The sequence below is a fragment of the Balaenoptera musculus genome, chromosome 4 (genome assembly GCF_009873245.2).
Source record: "Balaenoptera musculus isolate JJ_BM4_2016_0621 chromosome 4, mBalMus1.pri.v3, whole genome shotgun sequence".
NCBI lineage: Eukaryota > Metazoa > Chordata > Mammalia > Artiodactyla > Balaenopteridae > Balaenoptera > Balaenoptera musculus.
The window spans coordinates 8,944,009-8,952,457 of NC_045788.1; the positions used below are offsets into that span (position 1 = coordinate 8,944,009).

The 8,449-nt window shown below is 43.1% G+C and overlaps 1 pseudogene; it reads left to right on the plus strand.

Annotated features, from left to right (window-relative positions):
- Window positions 1-2,263: 2,263 nt before the first annotated feature.
- Window positions 2,264-3,104, plus strand: LOC118894491 (annotated as a pseudogene).
- Window positions 3,105-8,449: the final 5,345 nt, after the last annotated feature.

Consider the following 8,449-nt stretch of genomic DNA (forward strand, 5'->3'; position numbering starts at 1 on the left):
GAGAGATAGAGAAAAAGAGAGATAAATAGATAGACAAAGGGAGAGACAGTGGGAGAGAGACAGACATAGATAGAGACAGAAACAGAGACAGACAGAGAGCCTGAAATATAGAGGTAAGATTCGTAGATACTATCCTGGTAGTTTTCAAGGGCTGTTTCCATTGGTTCCTGAATCTCAGCCACATGCCTATCTTTGGGCTCCACAAAATCCCCTGCATCCTTGGAATATAATAAAATGTGGGTTAAAGTTGGGTTTCTGCCCCGCTAAGCTCAATATCTTCTTAACAGATACACCTTCCCGGAACCATCCCTGCAGAACTGGCTTTTCCCTTAAATTCTATTTGGAACCACAAACCAAGGCAATGGAAACAGAACGGATGTCATGAAGCCTCTCACAGACACCAAAACCTCAGCCAAGATCTGCATCAAAGCTGCTAGTTGGTGAAGAAGAGCCCCAAACACCAATAGGATTCTCAGCCACAGCTGAGATAGCATCATGGGGGAAATGCAGGTTCTGGGTGAGAATGCATTGGTTTCAACCTCACTCTGCTACTTGCCAGCTGTATATCATGAGCCAAATACTTAAACTCCCTAAGCCTCAGTTTCCTTATCCATAAGGCAAGATGACAATAAGACCTGCCTCAAAACATTCCTGTGAAAATGAAATGGGATCTGTAGGGCAGCTTAGCACAGCATCTGGCACAGGGTGAACTCTCAAAAATGTTGATTACGGTTATCTTTTTTTTTTTGACCACACCGCATGGCATGTGGGATCCTAGTTCCCCAGCCAGGGATTGAACCCATGCCCCCTGCAGTGGAAGCATGGAGTCCTAACCACTGGACCACCAGGGAATTCCTATGCTTATTATTAATTATTGTTTCTGGTCTCTTCTCACTGTGATCCTGGATCTTCAGAACCACATTCATGTATCCTGGTCTCTGGTCCTCTGGATTTGGCTTTTGGGCTTGATCTCTCCAGGCTGTGTTCTCTCATGTAGGGCTCCTCATCCAGTTCCAGCTCTAAGCAATCTAGCTGATAGATGTACCAGGAGATAATTCCAGCCTCCAAATCATCATGGCTGTTAATTCCATCAAAGGTTGAGAGTCTTCAAGGGAGTGTCCCAGCCCCAACCATCTGGGCAAGAATTCCAAGGCAAAACAAGGCCTGGGAATGGATTTCTGCAAGCTGGTAATAAGAGCTCATATGTGACAAGGGACAAAGATGATGGAAGCAAGCTGAGGTGGGAAGAGTTCTGATCCTGGGTTCAGGTGTTATAGTGGCTTCTCATGCAGTGTCCATGGCTTCAGGTATGAGGATCTGGCGTCAGTTAAGAACCTGATATGGGGGAGATATAGCTCCTGTCAGATAGGACACCAGCGTCACCTGCCACTCAACCACGTTGAAAAATCAATCTCTGTCTTCAGTTTCTCCTATTTTCAGCTTGCTAGGCCCTGTGCCCTAAAAACCCAGGACAGCCACCTGCTACAGAGCCAACTCCTAGAGTGAGCCAACAGTGATATCCTAACAAGGGAAAACACAGAAAAACAGATAACCCAAGTTCTATACCCTTTGGGTATTTCCATCCGGGACCCTCATCTCTGTCACCCTCAGAAATCCTCTCTCGTGCCCTCATGTGCTTCTACTGCCTCATTCCTCCTCCCCCCGTTCACCTGGCTTCCCGTACTTGCCTAGGTAGCTTGTATCTCTGTGTTCCCTGGGACTGCTGGCCATGACTGAATGTGACCCTCCTCCAGGACCAGTGTCTCCTTGACAACCTTCTCAAATTGAGGCTGTGGATTCTCCCCTGATCTCAGCATCTCCCCTGCCTCTTCCAAAACTCCCTTCTCTGAGGTTTTCCCGTTCAGCCGTCTCATTCACTCCATGGTTTGAGTTACTGCCTATGTATTGACGACTACTAAATCTTCATTTCCGTTCCATCTTTGCCTCTGATCACCAGACTCGTATATCTAACTGCCCTTCGAAATCCCCAAAGTTGTCCCTGAGGCACCTTCCAATGAAATGCTCCAAACGGAACCCCCTATTCTTAAAGTTGCACACTTACTTTTTACTCCTGTGTTCTGTACTTCAACACACGGCCACGTAGCAAGGAGCTGAGGACTTCTGCCAACAACCAACACCAACGTGTCAGCCAAACAAGGGAGAGACACCTTGGAAGTGGATCCTCTAACCTCAGTCAAGACTGCAAATGACGGTCTCGCGAGATCGCGGGAGGCAGCGCGCGGGGAGGAGGTGGCCTGGGAGGTTCACAGTGAAGGTGCTAAGAAAGAGAGTGTAAGACAGTAAAATAATTAAATATTTTTACTGAGTCTCTTCAACAGGCCACATTTAAGAGGTGTCTCATAGCCCCTGCTGCCGGAGGCTGGAACACAATGGGTCACACAGGGACACTAGACACCGAGGATGAAGTGGGACCTTTTAAGCCATCTTGCTCCAAGTCCTCAAAGTGAAGCCATTGCCCACGAATTCCAGGGGCTCTCCTTGCTCTCCAGTCAGCACCTGCCCCCTCGGAACAAAAGGAAGATTATGCTCCAGCCGAGGCTGCAACAAAGAGGACGAGAGGACAGCTAGTGGACCAGGGCATCATGCCACCTCCGAAGAGCCCAGCGGCATTCCATGAGCAATTAAAAGATTTGGAAGGGGCCAGAACCATAACCTTTTTGAAGCACAAGATCTGGAGCCCACCCGATGGTTCTGAACTTGTCAGGATGCCCATTTTAGAAAGAATGTTTGCAGAGCCATCCTTGCAGGCTACTCAGATGAAGATGAAAAGAGCTCAACTAGTTGATGATCTGAATGAAAAGATTGCTCAAAGACCTGGTCCTATGGAGCTGGTAGAGAAAAACATGCTTCCTGTAGACTCCAGTGTTAAGGAGGTAATTATAGGCATTGGGAAGGACGACTGTCCTCAAACTCAGGGCAATTTCTCATTTGAAAAAGACAGCAGTGATGCTTTGTCTCCAGACCGGCCAGCCAGCTAAGAGTCGCAAGGGTCAGCTGCATCCCCAAGTGAGCCAAAAGTTAGTGAATCGCCATCTCCTGTGACTACAAACACTGCAGCTCAGGTATCACCTTTCTTGTTTTGACCCCTAAACAGAGGAAGTGCTTTGTTTTTTATATATCAAGGTAATACATTATCACCAGAAGAAAAGTCTGAAGGTGCAGAAAAATATAGATTTTCACATGTAATCCAACCACTGTTAACATTTTCAATAGATTCTTACATTTTATTTCTGTTCTATATACACATTTTTTATAAACAGTTTTGCAACTTGCTTTAAAATTTTTTCATATAACTTTTTTTGAGATATAACGCACATATCCTAAAATCCACCCTTTTTTCTTTTTAACTATGTTAACCATTTTAAGCATACAGTTCAGTAGTGTTACATATATTCACACTGCTGTGCAACAGATCTCCAGAATTTTTTGTCTTGCTAAACTGAAACTAAACCCATTCAAGTGCATCTCCCCAGGGCTTCCCTGGTGGCACAGTGGTTAAGAATCCGCCTACCAATGCAGGGGACACGGGTTCGAGCCCTGGTCCAGGAAGATCCCACATGCCGCAGGGCAGCTAAGCCTGTGGGCCACAACTACTGAACCTGTGCTCTAGAGCCCAAGAGCCACAACTACTGAGCCCGCATGCCACAACTACTGAAGCCCGTGTGCCTAGAGCCCATGCTCCTCAACAAGAGAAGCCACCGCAATGAGAAGCCCGAACACCACAACAAAGAGTAATCCCCGCTCACTGCAACTAGAGAAAAGCCTGCACGCAGCAACAAAGACCCAATGCAGCCAAAAATAAGTAAATAAATAAATTAATAAAACATAAATAAATAAAGTTCATCTCCCCATTCCCCTAGGCCTGGCAACCACCATTCTGTTTCTGTCTCTATGAATTTCACCACTTTAGATACCTCATATAAATGGAACCATACAGTGTCTTTTGTAACTGGCTTATATCACTTAACATAACGTCCTCAAGGCTCATCCATGTTGCAGCATGTAACAGGATCTCTAAGTTTTAGGGCTGAATAATATTCCATTTTATGTATATACCACATTTTGTTTATCCATTCATCAGTGGACATTGGGTTGCTTCCATCTCTTGGCTGTTGTGAATAGTGATGCTATGTACGTGTGTGTGGAAATATCTCTTCGAGACCCTGCTTTTAGTTCTTTTGGGCATATACCCAGAAGTGGGATTGCAGGATCATATGGTACTTCTATTTTTAATTTTTAAGGAACCTCCATACTGTTCTCCATAGTGGTTGCACCATTTCACACTCCCACCAACAGTGCTGAAGGGTTCCAGTTTCTCCACATCCTTGCCAACACTTGTTAATGTCTATTCTTTTGATAGTGGCTATTCCAATGGTGTGAAGTGATATCTGACTGTATTTTGTTTGTTTGTTTTATTGAAGTATAGTTAATTTACAATGTTGTTAGTTTCAAGTGTACAGCAAAGTGATTCAGTTATACATATATATAAAAGAATATATATATATATTCTTTTTCAGATTCTTTTCCATTATAGGTTATTACAAGATGTATTGAGTATACTTACTGTGGTTTTGATTTGCATTTCTCTAATTATTAGTGATTTGAATATCTTTTCTTATGCTTGTTGGCCATACATCTTTGTTATTACATCTAATACATCTAATTATTAGTGATTTGAATATCTTTTCTTATGCTTGTTGGCCATACATCTTTGGAGAAATGTCTATTCAAATCCTTTGCCCTTTTTAAAATCAGGTTATTTGTTTTTCTATTGTTGAGTTGTAGGGGTTTTTTATATGTTCTAGATATTAACCCCTTATCAGGTATTTGATTTGCAAATACTTTCCCCATTCCATGTGTCACCTTTTCACTCTGCTGATAGTATCCTTTGATGAGCAGAAGTTTTTAAGTTTGATAAAGTTCCGCTTGTGTATTTTTGGTTTTACTGCCTGTACTTTTGGTGTCATACTAATAAATCATTGCCAGATCCAATGTCATGAAGCTTTTCCCCTGTTTTCTTCTAGGATTTTCATGGCTTGGGGTCTTACATTTGGGTCTTTAATCTGTTTTAATTTCTGTATATGGTATAAGATAAGGAACAAACTTCATTCTTTTGCATGTGGATATCCAGTTTTTCCAACACCATTTGTTGAAAAGACTGTCCTTTCCCCACTGAATGGTCTTGGCACACTTGGAAAGATCATTTGATCATATATATAAGAATTTATTTATGGGTTTTCTATTCCACTGCATTGGCCTATATGTCTGTCTTTATGCCAGTACCACACTATTTTGATTACTGTAGCTTCATAGTAAATTTTGAAATCAGGAAGTGTGAGATCTCCAACTTCATTCTTCTTTTTCAAGAGTGTTTTGACTACTTGGGATCCCTTGAGATTCCAAATTAATGTTAGGATAGATTTTTCTATTTCTGTAAAAAAAAAAAAATGGCGCTGGGAAAATCACCCTATTAAAGTGTATACTTCAATGGTTATTAGTATATTCACAGACTTGTGCAACTCTCACCACTATCTGATTCCAGAACACTTTCATCTTCCCAAAAAGAAGCCCATACTCATCAACAGTTTCCTCCAATCAGTCCTAAGCAACCATCAGTCTACATCTACTTTCTATCTCTGGATTTGCCTACTCTGGACATTTTATATAAGTAGAATCATACAATATGTGGTCTTTTGTGACTGGCTTCTTTTACTTAGTATAATGTTTATAAAGATTCATCTATGTTGTAGCATGTATCAGTACATCATCCCTTGTTATGGCTGAATAATATTCCACTGTGTTGATATACCATATTTTATTTATTCACCAGTCAATGGACATTTGCTATTATGAATAATGGTGCTATGAACACATGTGGACATATGTTTTCACTTCGCTTGGGTATATACCTTGGAGTGGAATTGCTGTGTCATATGGTTACTCTATGTGCATCTTGCTTTTATACCTTAATAATAATCATAGTAGTGTTCCTTGTCAATAGATATGCATTCATATCATTTTTAAAAAAAGACTTCAAATGACCACAGCACCAGCCAGCATCTTGACTGCAACCTCATGAGAGACCTTGAACCAGAAACACCCAGCTAAGCTGCTCTTCAATATCTAATCCACAGAAACTGGGAGCTGATAAATGTTGATCGTTGTTTGAAGCCAATAATTGAGGGAGTGGAGGTAATTTGCAAGACACTGTGGTAGGCACTGGGATATAGTGGTAAAGACGAGAGATGTTATCCCTGCCCTCTTGGAGCTTACAGACGCCCAGATGCCCTAGTCTTTCCCTCACAATCATCAAAATATTGGTGCCTGTTCACAGTCCAGATCTTGCACTGCCCAAGAAATATCATTCAGTATCCCTGCCTCACAGGCCCTTGACCTCTTTAGTTTCTAGGATGTGCATCTTCTGTATTTCAGCAGCCGGCTCCTGTGACACATGCTGTGGTCTTGTCACGGATGCATAACTGGACCATCTGTAAAATTTTCAACTCAAATGCACAAGTTTTTCCCACCTGGTTATTTCTCTACTCATTATACCTGCTCTGCTCTCCTTAAGAGATCCGGGTCCACGGAGCTCCCCTTGCCTCCCCCTCTGTAGAATCTCTCAACCCCTTCTTAATTTTATTTCCTTCCTTATCCAGGCTAGATCCCATGCTCCATCACACCACATCAACCACTTCTCTGCCAGGACACTCACTTAGCCTTTCCTATTTGTCTCCAAACTTGGATATTTTCTCCTCCGTATGGCTATCGCACACCTGTCAGTGCCCCACCCATCCACCTCCATCCCCCAACGGTTGCTTACCAAGGATACCTGCACCTCTATCTCTGATGACTTTGTATGTCTGTGGAGCAGGCTCAGCCAGAGTTCACAGGGCAGTCAGGAGTGCTAAGTGCCCTGTAAGCAGCCCTCAACTAATGGTGAGTGAGGAGATACAGAAAACACCATGTTCGGCATCCACAGTTGAGCCTTACCATTGACCAGAAATTCCTCTTTTTTTTTGGCCACACCACGCAGCTTGCAGGATCTTAGTTCCCCAACCAGGGATCGAACCCGGGCCCCAGCAATGAAAGCGCCGAGTCCTAACCACTGGACCACCAGGGAGTTCCAGGAAGTGCCTCTATTTGTGATGGCCATCTTTGCCTCTCATGTGCAGCGGCCAGCTCAAGGAATGTCCTCACTTACCCTCAGTGCCACTCTCTTCCTGCTTGACAGAGAAAGTGGAAAAAATCCAGTAGGAACTACATTAAATTTCCTTTCCTACCCTTCTCCTCTGGGGGGAAGAAAAGCACCTTCCTTGCCTCTTTTTCTCACTCATTGCTAGGAAAATTTGTCCCTCCTATCCAAGGCGAGTCTTTCACCTGGATTCTGGATCCCATTTTCTCCCCTCTCATTACTAAAGATCTCAGATCACCCCTGAACTGACACATGTGATGAAAACTTCCCAGTTATCTTAATTTATCTCCCTGTAGCACCTGAAGTGGCTGACCACTCTCGTCTGAGATGACTTCCTCCTTGGTTTCTGTGACATTCCTCTCTTGTAGTTTTCCTTCTACATCTCTGGATACCCCCATTTGGTGTTTCCATTCATCAGACACCCCTTAAATTTCTCTCCAAACCACCCACTTCTGTCCCCATCACCACATTGTTAGTCCAGAATACCTCCATCTCAAACCAAGATTACTGAGTGATTCTTCTAGCTGCCTCTTCAGCCCGGCTCAGCCTCCAGCCCAAATCGATCCATGACTCCTCATCAGTTGGGTCTCGTGGATGGCAAGGTTGGTGGCAGAGGTAGGAGGTGCTAAAGCTGGTCCCCTCCCTCACTCTGCTCGGCCTGGGAGATGTGAGAGATTTTTCGCTGGGGAGCTGCTGCTTCTGTCTTGGAGAAATCTCATCTGCTACAGTTGCACTTGAATACCAGCGCTTTTTAGACAATCCCATCTGACTTTCTAACCCAGCAACAACTGTGGAGTACCCCCTAAATTGAATCGTCCTTTTGTCTTGATATCTCACATATCTCTAAATCCCACACATCAGCTTCAACTTTCTGATATTACTACCCGAGGATTGATACTGATTGGTAACAATTGTAAATTGTTGAATGAATTGTGAATTGTGAATATCCCATTCACATTTGGGATGTTCACGTCTTTCAGGTCTGAAAGAGGAATGACATACTTCACACAAAAGTGAATGCAATAATAAAGATTATATTTTCCCTTTGATTTTGGCCTCCAAGAGTCTCAGAATTAAATTTGTGTTTCAACTTAATAACTCTCCAAAACCCCTATCTGTGGTGTCTACAAAACTTTGTTCTCATTTTCCATTTGTCTGGATCTTAAAGTCTTATTTGGATTTTCCCCCTGATGTATGAGTTCTCTATTGCTGCATACCAAATTACCACAAGGTTAG